The 18,383-nt window shown below is 45.5% G+C and overlaps 1 protein-coding gene across 1 annotated transcript in view; it reads right to left on the bottom strand.

Moving 5' to 3' along the window:
* The window catches only part of LOC126281455 (uncharacterized), a 457,459-nt gene that overhangs the window by 221,106 nt on the left and 217,970 nt on the right, over window positions 1-18,383 (bottom strand). The window lies entirely within an intron of this gene.

The raw sequence follows: 18,383 nt of genomic DNA, 5'->3' as shown, positions 1-18,383 counted from the left end.
GCTGAAATTGTTAGAAAGAAACTTGTACTGCAGTATTTATGGCTTGTGTTAAAGCCTTGATAGCCATTATCTCTCCACAGCATTTCAGATATACACTGACGTGATAGAAGTCATGGGATACCTCCTAATATCGTGTCAGACCTTCTTTAGTCCTTTTAAGTGCAGCAACTCGACGTGGCATAGTCTCAACTAGTCATTGGAAGTGCCCTGCAGAAATATTGAGCCATGCTGCCACTATAGCCGTCCATAATAGTGAAAGCGTTTTCGGTACAGGATTTTGTGCACCAACTGACATCTCGATTATGACCCATAAATGACGGCCGGTGAAAATGTTCCGATGTTCCACATGGCACTCCATTTTCTAGCGTTCACAGTTCCACTCTCTATCTCCAAATGACAAAATGAGAATATGCAAACTCAAATAGCAAAATGACCTAGATATATAAAATGACAATAAACAACTAAAAGTGCCGGCCGTTGTGGCCGAGCGGTTCTAGGCGCTTCAGTCTGGAACTGCGCGACGGCTCCGGTCGCAGATTCGAATCCTGCCTCGGACATGGATGTGTGTGATGTTCTTAGGTTAGTTAGGTTTAAGTGGTTCTAAGTTCTAGGGAACTGATGAAGTCATATGTTAAGTCCCATAGTGCTCAGAGCCATTTAAGTGACTCATAAATGTTCGGTGGATGGCCACATCATTCTCTCGAGATGTTCGGAATGTTCCTCAAACCAATTTCGAACAACTGTGGCCCGGTGACGTGGTACATGCCAATCATAAGATTCCCATCGTTGTTTGTTAATAAAAGTAGCCGTCGCGCTGTTCCAGACTGAAGCGCCTAGAACCGCTCGGCCACTGCGGCCAGCTGTTAACCAAGTCCATTCATGGCTGCATATGGTCTCCAAGTAGCCAAACATAACTATTTCCAGTCAATGATCGGTTGAGTAAGGACCCAATGCATTCTGTGTAAACGCATCAACACAGCCCACACAATTAAGGAGCCAGCACCAGCTTGCACAGTGATTTGTTGACAACTTGGGTCCATTGCTTTGAGGGGTGTGCACCATACTCTAAATCTACCATCAGCCCTTACCAACAGAAATCTGGATTTATCTGACCAGGCCACGGTTTTCCAGTCGTCTAGTGTCCAGCCAATATGGTCACAAGCTCAGGACAAGCGCAGCAGGTGATGTCGTGCTGTTACGAAGGCATTTGCTTCGGTCACCTACTGCCATACCCCTTTAACGCCAGATTTCGCCTCACTATTTTAACGGATCCGTTCGTCGTACGTCCCACATTGATTTCTGCGGTTATATCACGCAGCGTTTCTTGTCTGTCGGTACCGGAAACTCTATGGAAACGCCACTGCTCTCGGTAGTTAACTGAAAGCCGTTGTCCGTGGCGAGAAATTTGGTATTGTCGGCACACTCTTGACTGTGTGGATTTCGGGATATTGAATTCCTTAATGATTTTCCGAAATGGAATGACCCAAGTGTCTATCCAGCTACTACTCCGTATTCAGAGTCTGTTAATTCGAATCATGCGGCCACAGTCACGTCGCATTCCTTTTCACATAAATCACCTGAGTACAAACGACAGCTCCACCAATGCACTGCCCTTTTTATACCTTGTGTTACGCGATACCACCGTCATCGACATATGAGCATATAGCTGTCTCATGACGTCACCTCAGTGTAAATGCCCCTTACTGTGCACCCTTCACCTCTTTCACCGGAGACCATCTGTTAAGTGTCAAAGAGTCCAAGAACTGAAAAACTGAAAAAAAATACATAGCGCTTGGAATTTTTGCAAATGGTGCAGCTCGGCCTGTGAAAGACGGCGGCCGGTGGTTAATTACAAACAATGACTTGCTGTTCGGCGCCAGTTCGTTAAGTCGTCCGCAGCGACAAGGGCCGCAGAGGTGGCAGCGACGGCGTGGCGAATGCAGAGGCCGGCGCCCAGAAAAAGGACGCCGCGTCCCGGGGGCGCGCTGCCTCCGCACAAAGGCGCGCCGGCCGCTGTTTGAAGAGCCGAACGCTCCCGCGACCGAGAAAAACTGTCACATCTACGGCCGCGACTTCTGCTGCTGCTGCTGCCACAGGCTGCCGATACCTTGATGCGCACTTCGAAATAATTTCAGACGCGAGAATGAAACGCGCAGTTACTAATGGCTGACAATTTTCGCTAGTAACTGTTGTGGCGCTTAGCGTCGGGGCCGAAAAATGTTTGTCCGAATGGTAGACACGCGTACGCGCACAAAATGTACACTACTGGCCACTAAAATTGCTACACCAAGAAGAAATGCAGATGATAAACGGGTATTCACTGGACAAATATAATATACTACAACTGACATGTGATTACATTTTCACACAGTTTGGGTGCATAGATCCTGAGAAATCAGTACTCAGAACAACCACCTCTGGCCGTAATAAGGCCTTGATATGCCTGGGCATTGCGTCAAACACAACTTGGATGGCGTGTACAGGTACAGATGCCCATGTAGCTTCAACACGAGACAACAGTTCACCAAGAGTATTGACTGGCGTATTGTGACGAGACAGTTGATTGCCCACCATTGACCAGAAGTTTTCAATTGGTGAGAGATCTAGAGAATGTGCTGGCCAGGGCAGCAGTCGAACATTTTCTGTATCCAGAAAGGCCCGTGCAGGAACTGTAACATGCGGTCGAGCATTACCCTGCTGAAATGTAGGCTTTCGCAGGGATCGAATGAAGGGTAGACCCACGGGTCGTACGTAACACATCTGAAATGTAACGTCCACTGTTCAAAGTGCTGTCAATGCGAACAAAAGGTGACCGAGACGTGTAACCAATGGTACCCCACACTCCCGGTGATACGCCAGTATGGCGATGACGAATACACGCTTCCAATGCTCATTCACCGCGATGTCGCCAAACACGGATGCGACCATCATGATGCTGTAAACAGACCTGGATTCATCCGAACAAAGGACTTTTTGCCATTCGTGCACCCAGGTTCGTTGTTGAGTACACCATCGCAAGCGTTTCTGTCTGTGATGCAGCGTCAAGGGTAACCGCAGCCATGGTCTCCGAGCTGACAGTCCATGTTGCTGCAAACGTCATCGAACTGTTCGTGCAGATGGTTGTTGTCTTGAAAACGTCCCCAACTGTTGACTCAGGTATCAACATTGCTGCACAATCCGTTACAGCCATGCAAATAAGATGCTGTCATCTCGACTGCTAGTGGGATCCAGCACGGCGTTCCGTATTACCCTCCTGAACCCACAGATTCCAAATTCTGCTAACAGTCATTGGATCTCGACCAACGCGAGCAGCAATGTCGTAATACGATAAACCGAAATCGCGATATGCTACAATCCGACCTTTATCAAAGTCGGAAACTTGATGGTACGCATTTCTCCCCCTTACACGAAGCATCACAACAACCTATCACCAGGCAAAGCCGGTCAACTGCTGTTTGTGTATGAGAAATCGGTTGGAAACTATCCTCATGTCAGCTCGTTGTAGGTGTCGCCACCGGCACCAACCTTGTGTGAATGCTCTGAAAAGCTATCACAGCATCTTCTTTCTGTCGATTAAATTTCGCGTCTGTAGAACGTCATGTTCGTGGTGTAGAAATTTTAATGGGCAGTAGTGTAGTTGCGGTCAGGAAGGTGCACGGGAACTGATGCATAACTCAAACATGGAATGAAAAACGGTACGTCACTGTAAAACATATTTTGTTAGTACTTAACTGATACACTGAAGATCTGCATGCGATGCATTCCTTTGTCTAACGACGGCGTTGACATGCATAAACGTAAATCTCCGACAAGCAGATCTGTTGTGTCTGACTGATGTCAAATTTCCACGACGCTAACTGACCTAGCCATGAGCTGATGTCTCTGAGGCCGAGTAAACACTGAATAGCGATGTACGTCACAGCACTGGTAAGTGGCCCCGCTGGTGTCGTTCTGCACTGGACTGCTAGGGCCTGAAGAGTAACTGTCGAGCAACTGGCCACAACTCCTGCAGAGGGCGCCCCTATAAGCGATCGATTCTTGCACACTGGGGGCACTTCCTATGAATGGCGGTTGTCGCTGAAACAACCGCTTTTCGTTACATCCGTTATTTCGACACAGTTTAACCTGTGTGTTGAAACCGCTCAAAATAATGACTTTCTCAAATAAGCGATGTTCGGTGTTTTATTCGTACTATTTCCTGTAATAAGCGTAGAAATTGAACAAAGACTGAAAAATGTTGACTCTCTAGTTTCAAGAGACATAGAACCGAAATACTAAATTAAATAGGCAAATAAAAATACTTAGTCCGTCCATAGTTCGCTGCTGTTCTCGAAAACTGATAAGTGTTTGACTAAGACAAAGAAATCACAGTATTCTCCTAATTATTACTTGAAACTCTGCTGTAAAATCATTTTGTAATCTATGATCATATCACTATTTGGGTGTTACGAATCGTTAATTCCAAAAAGTCAACATTGAGGCTGAATAAAGTTTTTCGTACCGATAACTGATCCCCTCTTCCCTGTTACGCTTGCGAATGGTGCGCGGGAAGAATGACTGTCGGTAAGCCTCAACATTAGCTCCACTTCTTTTTGTTCTTCTTCTCGTTCCTTTCTTCCTAAACTAAAGCATGTTTCCACCACTACCCCTCACTCACACTCCATTTTTCCTTGGACTGCCAATATTTCTTTCACCAGCTTGTATCAGATTTCTAACAATTTTCACAATCTTCCATTCATCCAGCCTATCTGTGTTCCTTCCATTCATGCCTTCTCTTACGTACCCACTCACTAATGGAGTCTACATTCTGTTCTAATGCTTTCACTTCCCTCTCTCTATCTCTGTCTCTTCCCTGTAATCTTTGCACAATTTTCATTTCTGTGGTTTCCAGAAATCTATTTCTTGATGTTTCAGGCCTTGTCTCAGCTGTGTATGTCATTACTGGCATCACTACTGCCTTCGTATCTTTTCCTGTATATTTGTTTTTGCAAATAGTATCATATAAAAATGGTTCAAATGGCTCTGAGCACTACGCGACTTAACATCTGAGGACACCAGTCCCCTAGAATTTAGAACTACTTAAACCTAACTAGCAAGCGCTTTGGGGAGAGGACGAATTCACTATGACGATTTGAAATAACGATGAAATTTTTATGTTAAAATTTTATTCTGGTTTACCAGCACACTGAGAGAAATATGAATTTAAAAAATTCGATATATCTATGACCAGAGTTGAAGGATGTAATGTGCACGAAAACGATAATACAAAACACTGTTGGAAAGTTGCTGCCAATGAAGAGAGAAGTTTACAAAAAGTTGAGTAGTCTTAAGAACGTAAGCAGACGCACTAGGATGATAGCAGCGAGAATGTCATTTTCCAGATTTCGGTATTCGTGCGCAGGGTTATCCGTAAGTGCCTCCGCTGTTTCGGAAGACGACTATGCTAAACTGTTTCACACATTAAAAGTAGAAAAACAGCACTGGTTAGAGCATCTCCCTGAGTTCTTAACTCACGTCACAGGTGTTCAATACTGGCAACGTATGTGAGGCGAGAAACGTCACTATGCCACCAAGTCGCTGACACGAATTGTTGGGGAACACCGCGACAGCAGCCCGCTTTGGAAATCTGTTCGCAGGGTTGTCTATCCCGAGGCGCTATCTAATATGATGCAACATTACGGAGCGGATGTTAACCTGGATATGGGCTCTGAGCACTATGGGACTTAACATCTAATATCATCAGTCCCCTAGAACGAAGAACTACTTTAACCTAACGAACCTAAGGACATCACCCACATCCATGCCCGAGGCAGGATTCGAACCTGCGACAGTAGCGGTCGCGCGGTTCCAGTCACAAGCGCCTAGAACCGCTCGGCTTAACCTGGATATTTCAACAGTGCCACCTAGTGCAACGACATCGCGTTGCGTATTACGTATCGGAAATTGGAGAACCGCATTGGCTATTCAGTACGACGTAAACCGAGGCTAGCTGTATGAATTTGTAAACGGCGGCCTCAGTTGGACTAACACTCCTCCATGTCCGAGATACATGGCGTTTGATCAATGTGCTGTTTCTATGTCTGATTCTTGTATTATGTGTGTATACAGCACTGGAGATAGGTGCACTGTCAGTTGAAATCTAGATCAGCAATGCAGTAAAAAAGACAGGTGACATTACGACCGATGCTGATCATCTTTCTGTCCTTCAATTAATTGCGTAACACATATGGTTCTCAAATTTTCGGACAGGTGCTTTTCATATACTATACAGGGTGGTCCATTGATAGTGACCGGGCCCAATATCTCACGAAATAAGCGTCAAACGAAAAACTACAAAGAACGAAACTTGTCTACCTTGAAGCGGGAAACCAGATGGCGCTATGGTTGACCCGTTAGATAGCGCTGCCATAGGTCACATGGATATCAACTGCGTTTTTTAAAAAATAGGAACACCCATTTCTAATTACATATTCGTGTAGTATGTAAAGAAATATGAATGTTTTAGTTGGACCACTTTTTTCGCTTTGTGGTAGATGGCACAGTAATAGTCACAAACGTGTAAGTACTTGGTATCACGTAACATTCCGCCAGTGCGGACGGTATTTGCTTCCTGATACATTACCCGTGTTAAAATGGACCAGAAAAAGTCGATATCGTGTTGATGCAAGGCTGTTGTAATCAAAATGCCCAACGGGCGTGTGCTATGTATGCTGCTGGGTATCCTGGACGACATCATCCAAGTGTCCGGACCGTTCGCCGGATGTGACTATTACTGTCCCATCTACCACAAAGCGAAAAAAGTGGTCCAACTAAAACATTCATATTTCTTGACGTACTACACGAATATATAATAAAAATGGGGGGTTCCTATTTTAAAAATTGCAGTTGATAGCCGTTTGACCTATGGCAGCGCTATCTAACGGGTCAACCATAGCGCCATCTGGTTTCCCCCTTCAAGGTAGACAAGTTTCGTTCTTTATAGTTTTTCGTTTGACGCTTATTTCGTGAGATATTGGGCCCGGTCACGATCAATGAACCACCCTGTATATCTATGAACTACAACATTCTGAATGTTTGCCAAAGCGATGTACTAAACACTGATGTAAAAATTATTATAATTATATTATTATTATTAAGCCATTTAATACATTCTACTGTTAATATTTCAAACTATGCCTGCCGTTCAATTGCGTATCCATTTTCGTATTCTTCACAGTATAAACTCCGTGCAGAGTTTGCAGTGGACTTTTCCACATTGTTTTTCTGTCTTGCCATCACGGTACTCATGCTATTAACCCATGTTGCCCTCATAAAAGGTATTTGATCGAAACCGGTCGCTTACTCAAGAAAACTTACAAGGTAACGTGTCATTTCTAAAACGCTCCGTCGCCAAGTCGTGCCCTTTGGTTTATAATGTGCGCTGCGGCCTCACACTGGTACGAATTCCATAACTGCCGCCTGCGCAAACCGCAGCCGCGGCGGACGCTGCGCGGTCTCGCGCCAGTGGAGCACCGCGTGACGTCAGAGGTGATCGGCCGTGATTACGCGAGCCCTGCCCTCGCTGGCCCGCCGCGGGCCGCGGAGGTCCGAGTGGGTCCCGTTAGCGGGCCGGCCGCGGACTCTGTAACGGTCCTAATGAGGCTCTCCTGCACCGCACCGCACCACCTCCGCCTCCCCACGCCCGTTGCGAGCTCACTCTTACCTCTCCTGGACCGGCACTGCCTCACCACGCCCAAAGACCTGACGCAGTGCACTCGGATGCGTTATTTCGCAAAAAGTGATTTCGCATCCACGCTAAACGCTCGTTCCTCACTGTCACTTTCCACGTACGTAGAACTCAAAATTCGAATGTTCTCGATTTTCAAAGACCACACAGTTTCTGGTTGTATTCATATCGAGGCTCCTGCCAGAATATCTCGTCATCTGCACACAATATTTCGGGTGAGTAGGCCGTCGCATTACCTGGCCGGAACAGATAGTGCGACGGCCTTCACTTGAAAATGGTAACCAGTTTCCATTATGTCGGTGTTGTGGTACTCTTCCCTGTTCACTGTGCACGTTTTCTAGAGTCGTCTAAAGAAAAAATTCGAGAGTACGAAATAGGTGGGTAATACCAAAAGGAAGGTCTCCTGTTTTTTTTTATAAGTACAGAACTCTGTTTGTGTGGCAGTTGGTCACACTGTTGTAAAGAGTGCTTCACGCGCTGTGTGTAAACGTGCGCCCGCAGCACTGAGGCGCTCAGTCTTTTCTTGGCAGCCGTTGAGAATGGAGCTCCCGTTGGACATTACCGCCAAGTGCGAATTGCGCGCAGTTATTCGGATTTGAACGCAAAGGGTACTGCGCCGATCGAAATCCATCGCCATTGACGTAAGTGTATGGTGAGTCGTGCATGGGCGTCAAAAATGTTCGTAAGTGGTGTAGAGAATTTGCAGCTGGTCGGACCGAAATTCATGACGAACAAAGGAGCGGGAGACCGTCAATTTCTGAGGAGACGGTGTTGACGATTGAGTGAAGCATGCGTGAAGGTCGGCAGATCACCCTGGATGATCTCTGCACGTTGGTTCCTGAGGTTTCCCGAAGCACCGCTCGCTGAAAACATTGAACTACCGGAAGGTGTGTGCAAGATGGGTGCCAAGCATGCTGACTGAGGACCACATGCGGCAAGGAGTCGATGCTTCCGGCGCATTTCTTCACCGCCTAGCAGCCGAACAGGACAACTTTCTGGACTCAATTATCACGGGTGACGAAACCTGGGCATACTACTTTAGACCTGAGACCAAGCAACAATCACGCCAGTGACGGCACCCTTCTTCGCCAAAGCCGTGGAAATTCAAACAAACACAGTCTGCCGGTAAAGTCATGACAAATGACAACCGTTTTTGGGATCGGAAAGGGGGTATTGTTGGTCGACTTTATGCCCACTGGGACCACAATTAACGCTGACAGGTACTGTGAGACTCTGAAGAAACTCAAACGGGCAATTCAGAACCGGAAAAGAGGAATGTTGAGCAAAGGCGTACACATTCTCCATAACAACGCTCGCCCACACATCGCTTGGCGAACCATTGCTCTCCTACAACACTTTCAGTGGAACATAATGAGCCACCCACCCTACAGTCCTGACTTGGAATCCAGTGACTGTCACCCGTTCCCTAAGTTAAAAGAACATTTGGCCGGAAAGCGATTCAGCTCCGACGACGAGGTGAAAGAAGAGGTTCATAACTCTCTGAATAACATGGCGGCGAGCTGGTATGACATGGGCATACAAAAACTGCCACATCGTCAACAAAAATGCATCGACAGAAATGGTGATTATGTCGAGAAATAGCTAAATGTTAAAGCTGTAAAGTGATGTAAACCATTGTAGAAATAAACAGGTCTATGTACTTATAAAAAAATAGGAGACCTTACTTTTGGGAGTAGCCTCGTACCACACCAATTGTTAGAATGGACTGACGAGTTGTTAGGAAACAGAAAACAACCAGTCATTCTCAAGAGAGACATCTTCAAGCGTAAAACAAAATTGTGGCTTACCTCAAGGAAATTTTGTTAAACCACTGATTTTTATACTGCATTTACAATGTGTCCCATAAATGTGGCGACAAACTTCGAGGGATACTGAGGATGTCTTGAGGAACAAATCGAGGATAGGAACCAGTGTCTGAGACAATCATCCGCCGAGGCAACAGAGCATCGCATTCATAGGAGACAAGGAGCAGCTAGCTCCGTCTGCTCCACTGGCGATCCCGGCTATCAGTTGCGATCACTCAATAACAGACAACATTGCGAGACGTCCCGCCTACTGTCCGTGAGCTTAAAATGGCATGTTTTCTGCCGAAGGGGTGAGCTAACAGCAGGCACCGTCGCCTACAACGTCGACGCTAGAAGCGTCGTTAGATGACTTGAGATCATATTCTCAAATTATTCCTCAAGACAACCTCTACAGCCCCTTGACATTTATCGCTATATTTCTGGGACATACCGTGTATGACCTTGCGGATAACGTTGAAAGTTCCGTCACGCTTTTTGAATATTATCCTACTGTATACAGAGAATTCACAAAGCTAGAAAATTGTAGTGTAATGCACAAAGACCTGCAGAGGCCCGACGCTTCGTGGAGGATTGGCAGTTGGCTCCGAAAAATGTATTGCATACAAATAGTCATAAAGACCCAATATTGTATGATTACACGACTGCAGAAACACTGTACGGAGCGATTTAAAGTAGAGCGATTACATAATCCAAACCCCAGGTAAGACAGATGCCAGACTGAGATTCATTACAAGAATCCTCGAGCTATATAGTCCATCCACAAAGGAGGTACCTTACAAAACACTCGTTTGACCGATACATGTCCGCCCCCGGTAGGTGAGTGATCAGCGCAACAGAATGTCAATCCTAATGGCCCGGGTTCGATTCCCGGGTGGGTCGGAGGTTTTCGCTGCTCAGGGGCTGGGTGTTGTGTTATCCTAATCATCATCATTTGATCCCCATCGACGCTCAAGTCGCCGAAGTGGCGTCAAGTCGAAAGACATGCAACCGGCGAACGGTCTACCCCACGGGAGGCCCTAGTCATTTACGTTTACCGATGCATGAATACTGTTCGCCAGTCAGGGATCCGTACCAGACAAGACTGGTATGGAATATAGATAAGATCGAAAGAAGAGTAGCGCATTTGGTTACAGGTTCACTGAGTACGCTAAAATGCGTCGTGAAGATGCTCAGGCAGAGGACAGACGTTGGAAGAGGCGCTTTCTGCATCACGGTGTGCTTTACTGTTAAAGTTCCAGGAGCTTATATTCCTAGAAAAGCCAATAAATATATTGCTTCCACCTACGTATACGTCGCGAAAAGACTCTGAAAGTAAAATGAGAGATTGTAGCTCACACGAACCATTCTCGACTTGAACAGGAAAACGGAGAAGCGGAGCTGGTACACAAAGTACCCTCCGCCACACTCTTAACGTGGTTTTCGGAGTATAGGGATAGCAGTAGAACAGCGCAATAACACCTGTAAACGCTGATGTTCAGAGACTGCCTGAACTGCAGGGTCAAGATCCTACACATAATATACAAAAGAATTCATTGCCCAATCAATGCACGGCAGCATTCATGAGATGTGGGGTGTCGATATGTGTTCGTGCCTTAGTATGTTAATTACTTCAGATAAGATGTCCGTGATGTGATTAATTAGTCGTAGTACTTTTGGCAGCCCCTCCCTCCGAAGGTTCGATTCCTCGCTCGGGCATGGCTATGTGTGTTGTTCTTGGCAAAGGTTTGTTTACATAATGTGTAAGTCTAGGGACCGATGACCTAAGTAGTTAGGTCCCTTAGAAATTCACACACATTTGAATTTTATTTTATTTTTATTTTTTTTTTCGGGCTAAGCCGAGTTTCACTGTGACAGAATTTCTCGTAAGTCGTGGCATACAGACATTTTTCAGACATGACGTGTTCATGATTGCTGGTGTTCGTGTGACAAATGAGATAGTAAACAGATAGTTAACCGCAACTGACTAGTGTAGTGTACAGCTTTCATGGTCCTCAACGTCATCCGACCCTGCCTTTTTTTTGTGTCATTACACGCAACGTAACTATCAACACACTGGACACACATGTGCTTCTGAGAGAATTGAAGTTCCAGCGTGAATGGGTTTGCAATTGAGTCGATTGGTTTGTCTATCTTCTACCACCATTTGGTTTCCAGCTCCATAGAATCTGCAGCTTGTTGTATGTCTCGAATGATGTGTGTAAGCTATGACGCCGTTAAGCCGGCAGTAGGTCGCCTATTAACATTTGCATAGACTGGTTTGCTGACCTGTGATGAAAGTATTCACTGTCTCGGCAGGACGCCAGTGGACTCGTTGTCCAAGCCGCGGGTGTTGTCACCGGGGCAGCACGCGTTCTTGGCGTAGAATAACCGTGTCGTTGCTCGAAAACGACCTGAGAGTCTAGTGATGTCGTGATGGACAGTCCCTTGGCAGGTTAGGGCCGCCCTGAGGGTCCTGTTATCAAGAGGCTAAAGAGTACGAATGTGTGAATGAGTGGTATTGCCCCACACGCCCGCCGCGTACTCCAGCAGTTGTCTGACGAGGCATTTAAAGATGGTCAGTTCTAAACGAGACGGCAGTAAAGAAGCTGGGTCGAGGACTCGGTTCAGACCCCTCTTTCATCCCAGATCTCTGCAATGAAGTTCTCTGATGTATTGGTGTCACGTTAGTCTTCTGTCTAACGCGACGCCTAAGTAACGGGTCGTTGTGCTCCATTAGTGCGCTAAACACATCAATGATACTAGCAGAATATAAACTTATGACCCCAGCTTGCGAAAGCATAATATAGGTACGGGACAGAAAAGAGGGTTGATGTGGCACTGCCATTTCGGTGTATTGCAACTTGCATGCGGGCAAAATCTCCTTTTATCGGCAAAGTCCATTGCGTGACCAGCTGAGGCTCCGACGGCACAATCCTAGCCGTGCATGTAGACGGTGTGGAGGAAGACTGGCTGAAGTTGTGCGCGTCCACAGTCCCGCTGCTAGTACCAGTTCCCACCGACGCTTCTGACGTCACATTTGTTCGTGAGTGTGTTGTAGAGACTGTAAGGTCTGCCAATGCTACCTCTACGCACTGACTAAGCAGGTGTCAGTGTTTCATTTAAAATACAGAATCTCAACTACGAGTGTGGGAACGTTCTCTTGTTCGCTGTTGCCAGCACCACTGCCCAACAAATTTGCACAGCAAATCCTCGAAAAGTACGCTCCGTCACTCGAAAGGCGACAATTTGAGCCCCAATGACGCTCAGTCGGCTGTAGGAAGCGGAACTGGGTTCCATGGCACGGCGTTTGTTTGTTCTACACGTTTTAGGATTCCCTACCTTTATCGGCAAAAACGGAACGCCTGTGCGATCAGTTATGTATGTATGGAGTCGCCTCTCCATGGATAAGACTGATAACTCTACACATAAGTGTGGTGTCACCGCGAGACACCACATTTGCTAGGTGGTAGCCTTCAAATCGGCCGCGGTCCGTTAGTATACGTCGGACACGCGTGTCGCCACTATCAGTGATTGCAAACCGAGCGCCGCCGCACGGAAAGTTTAGAGACTCCCTACCACTCGCCCCAGTTGTACAGCCGAATTTGCTAGCCGTGAGCTACGTCATTTGCTACGACCTGGCAAGGTTCCATATGCAGTTCCTATGTCTTCTGAACAGATAATATTGTGACTCATGTACCGTCAAGAGCGACGTTCACCATTAATGGATTCAAGTTAAGTATCAAACTAATTATGTCCGCTTTCTAAATTCTAATTCCTTGTCATGTTCCAGACCTCACGTCAGTACAGTTCTTCCCTCCTCACGCCAGCCTGCGTGAGCTAAAACGCGTGCATTTCAGCGTGCACTAGTAACACGGTGTTGGCTCTTCTGCCAACACAATAATAAGTATAACGTATTCACACGAACCTGAAGACTCTGATGACGATGTATAAATCGAAACGCCTAACTCATTAAAGTAGTCACTAAACAACCTGTGACCTCCATGTATTTTTATAGCGTCCATTATAGCACAGATGCAACCTCGAAATTTTTTCTGTTTGTGAATAGGCTGACACGTTCAGGCCGTGGAGCAAGCAACTGGCTGCCGTCGCCGCCGTGCCTCGGAGCGCCGTGCGTCCCAGATGGGCGGCGCCAGCTGTGGAGGCCGGCACAGGTTCCCCGCAGGGCAGCGGCGTGAGGGGCGATTTGCATCGCCCCGGGCGGCGTTTGTTTCTTGCGCTGCCTGCACTGTAACGCCACTGGAATCCTGCGGACGCGGAAGCGCCGAGGCGATTTCTGCGGAACAGCGGACCTTCATTAGACACGCAAGTCCAATTCATCGCTTCTCGTATTTCTCCCCCCCCCCCCCCCCCCCCAAGTCTCTCCAGTTTATTATAACTATTGGTTCTTTAACTATTACTAGCTGACTGATGAAACAAATGTAAATGATATTTTTTTCCTAGCAAGAGTCGTATGTTAGATTAGTTTTTTGGTGTCACAAAATGTGTATAATGGCACTCATTTCTCCCGCTACAACAACACGTGCCAGTGACAAGAACAAAGTTTGTTTCGCTTGCGTAGGCGTTCAGCACATATATTGCACACACATCCTCCTCCATCCTCTCTTGTCCGCTTATTCTGCCCCCATCTCTGTCTACCTCAGCAGGCCTCTGTGGCCGAGCGGTTCTAGGCTCTTTAGTCCGTAACCGCGCGGCTGCTACGGATTCAGGTTCGAATCTTGCCTCGGGCATGGATGTGTGTAATGTCCTTAGGTTAGTTAGGTTTAAGTTGTTCTAAGTTCTAGGGGACTGATGACCTCAGATGTTAAGTCTCATAGTGCTTGAAGCCATTTGAACCATTTGTCCACATCATCCTCCCATCTCCTCTATCCTAATCTCCCTCTCTCCATCTCCTCCTCGGCTCTCTCTTAGGCCATCTCCTGAGTCACCTCCCTCTGACCACATCTTATTCGCTCTGCCCATATCCTCCTTCATCATCTCTATGTGGAACCCTTTTTAATGTCCAGGTTTATCGTGCAGCCCCGATTTCTTTTTATAAAAGATTATAGTGCAACATTCTGTAAGTGGAGTATTTCCAAGAAAAATGACAAATTTTCCAAATAAAATGTGTTTGTTTCAGACAGTAACACCAAAATTAAGACAAAAGTTCTGAAGTAATTTAAATTTCACACAACATAATCGAACAAGACTTGAAATTAAATTGTAATAAGATAAGTGGTACCGGTTCTTATTTTCGCAAATGATGTTGTGGTCTTCAGTCCTGAGACTGGTTTGATGCAGCTCTCCATGCTACTCTATCTAATGCAAGCTTCTCCATCTCCCAGTACCTACTGCAACCTACATCCTTCTGAATCTGCTTAGTGTAGTCATCTCTTGGTTTCCCTCTACGATTTTTACCCTCCACGCTGCCCTCCAATACTAAATTGGTGATCCCTTGATGCCTCAGAATATGTCCTACCAACCGATCCCTTCTTCTGGTCAAGCTGTGCCACAAACTTCTCTTCTCCCCAATCCTATTCAATACTTCCTCATTAGTTATGTGATCTACCCATCTAATCTTCAGCATTCTTCTGTAGCACCACATTTCGAAAGCTTCTATTCTCTTCTTGTCTAAACTATTTATCGTCCATGTTTCACTTCCATACATGGCCACACTCCATACAAATACTTTCAGAAACAGTTTCCTAGCCATTGCTAGTCTACATTTAATATCCTCTCTACTTCGACCATGATCAGTTACTTTGCTTATTTTCGCAAATATAGTGCTTCATATTAGGCTTTGCGAGGAAAGGTGAATTCTTATGACATGTACATAGTTTATTAAGGTGTGATCGGCCGCGAAATGGAAATCACAGTGAAAATGAAAAATGTTTTATTCGGAACAGCTCGCCACAGCTTCCATATAGTGGCCTCTCCGACTTAAGACATCTGTCGTACAGTTGTACTCTCATCATAGAAGACAGCCGCCTGCGTTTTCCACTGGTTCTCTAAGCTGGTCTCAGCTCGTTGTCTGTACCAAGAAGTCTTCTCAGCCAGCGGTTCACGTGAGCACAGACGAAACGCGGAGCAAGCCAAGTTCTGGCTACACACTTCCCATCAAACACGCTGCGGGAGCGTCTTCATTGCCCTTGCACAGTGCGGCCGAGATTTGTCATGAAGAAAGAAATGCATAAAAGTTACGTTACGTGGGCTGCATGGAATCAGGTGAAATCTCTCAGCAGATACTTCCACTTGGCGAGAGCAACTATACTGTACGCATCTTTTACTTGCTCACTGTGTGCTCAAAACTAAAAAGAACGTAAAGGTTTTTTTATTTTTTAAATTACCGCTACCAGTCACAAACTTTGTCAACTATTGTATTACTTACTTATTAGCGACATGTTTCGAGGTAAACCTCATCTTCAGGATAAATGGCATTACAAAAACAACTTTAAAATAAGGCTATACTGATGTTGCACAGTCTTTTCGTAAACGCTGTGGTCACCCTGTGGAAGAAGAGAAAACTAGTAAGAGGTGCTGTCACTTTGGAAGCTGGACTGATGTTTGCATGAAAATATTATGTAATGGTCACTCACTTTTTTCTTCTGGCGTGGCAGTCTCGGTCGAAAAACAGTCCAAATGGCTTCAAATTCCTAAAAAGGACTACCTGACCCGGTCGACCGGCATATTAGAGACACTGCCCACCATGTCTGCGAAAAGCTTCATCGGATTTTCACTGTGGTTCCCATTTGGCGACCGATCTGGTCTTAATGAACGGACAGTACCCTTACGACGGCACGTTTCTTGCCGTATTTATTTTACAAGCTGAAGTATTTGCTTGTAAGATGAGAACCCTGTTTCGCACATACATGTAGTTGTAAAATGGTAGAAGTTCCACATGGGCTTCTGAGGATATTCGTCTTTTAATCTGCACCAAAATTCCGCTGATAGCTTTAATTTAAATTTTTCACGAGACGATGAATTAATGTCAGTTCAACTGAAGTTTCGTATTTTTGTTGACATGGTTGAAGATCGTGCACTGACAATAAACGGGTTTTTAATTCGCAGTTGATTTTGATATTTAATCTGCTGTTCATTTACAAAATACTAACGGTAGACGACAGAGCGATTCAGGATCGCCCATTGTAAGCGGATGCTACGGCGGCACCACCTCTACGCGGTTCCCCGTGGGCACTGGACGGCAGGCCACGAGACCTGACACCCGGTGGCAAAGACTGCTCCTCTGAGGATATAGAGGGTCCGTTCCCCAGCACAATGGTGACGGTGTGGGAGTAGTTTTTCCAAGACCGCTTCCTGCGGTGGCATCGCTGGGGTAGAGTCGATACTCGCCCATTGGTGGAAGTTAAACATTCTGCTATACATCAGTACATAAAACAAATCAATACAATGAAAGACGCAGTTCCGTCAAGACAGCGCTTACGCGTTACATCACGATACCTTGCTACTGGCAATTCTTTCGAAGGTTTCGAAGCAGTTTAACCTCACAGTGCTTGAAGCAAAGTTATTGAAAAGTTTCATGCAATATTACAAGCACTAAAGGATTATATCCGAGTTAAGTAATCTATACGCAGATATATATCTATATACACTTTTATTCACAACTTTGCATTCATTACGTGCTGTGAACGGAGGAAGGTGACGGTTTAAATGGCCTGCTACAGTAACACTTTGTGCTGTCGTTCCCTCACTGTTTTACTTTGCCGTCTGCACGGTTAGAATGGCCTTCAGTAATGATGCCCTGTTCTTTCACTGTTAAGTTTGCTGTCTGAAAGGTTACAGTCTGTCTCTCTGATAAATAGAGCCTTATCCGCTGCCGGCGTCGCATCCGTACCGACCAGATAAATTAGCACGTGGAGGTGAAAGTTCGTTGTTATTCTACAATTTCAATCTCGTAGAAGTTTTGTTGTTTTTCTTCATTTACTATCTAGGATGTTATGGAAGAAGCCGCTTGTTTGCAGAATCATTCAGTGATCTCAACGGGAACCACAGGGTTCCGCAGAACGCTGGTCTAGATAGCTTATGACGGAGACTTAAACGCATGCACAGAAGAGCAACTCCGTTCTCGGTCCGTTTGTATTAAGCGGCACCAAGACGGCCAATAATTCTGCACAATAATTTTGCGCAATACTTTTACGTAGTCCTAGACTGTTCAAAATATTGTCAATAATATTATGCAATAATACTGTGGTGCAGTATGTTGGACGATAAGATATTGGTGCTGTGATAATTCCTCTACTTTCTTGCAAGTAGAAGAAAAAGTGGATCAAAATTGGCTCAAGGAGCGTAAAAGATCACTCACTGAAACTTGTTGAGAGACCTGAGGTTCAACGAGAAAAGAAAGATGTAACTTTTTGTGTTTAACCTCACAGTGCTTGAAGCAAAGTTATTGAAACGTTTCATGAAATATTACAAGCACTAAAGGATTATATCCGAGTTAAGTAATCTATACGCAAGTATATATCTATACACACTTTTATTCACAACTTTGCATTCATTAATTTTTTTAAAAACATCTTCCTTCCTGACCGTTCTCTACATTTTCTGAGCAACAAATAAGACGATTCATAGTTCTTAACACTTCCGTTTTTGCAGTCATGTGCCCTAAAACCCTTCAATGCATGGAATGATTTATACATTTCGATGCACTTTCATGCTGTTATAAACTCATTTTCCACGCAATGACAACAAACCGAACCTAACCTCCGTATTCTGTGTAGGACACAAGAGACTGTTAAGGATATTGTCAATACTGCCCATAGACGGCACAATATTTCTAGGCAGCGCAACGTATTTCCAAAGTTTTTGAGGTTCTCGATATTACTGCGCGACCTATC

This window comes from Schistocerca gregaria, chromosome 7 (assembly GCF_023897955.1).
Source record: "Schistocerca gregaria isolate iqSchGreg1 chromosome 7, iqSchGreg1.2, whole genome shotgun sequence".
Classification (NCBI taxonomy): Eukaryota; Metazoa; Arthropoda; class Insecta; order Orthoptera; family Acrididae; genus Schistocerca; species Schistocerca gregaria.
The sequence above is the reverse complement of the archived record's forward strand: the minus strand, read 5'-3'. Positions and strand labels throughout refer to the sequence as shown.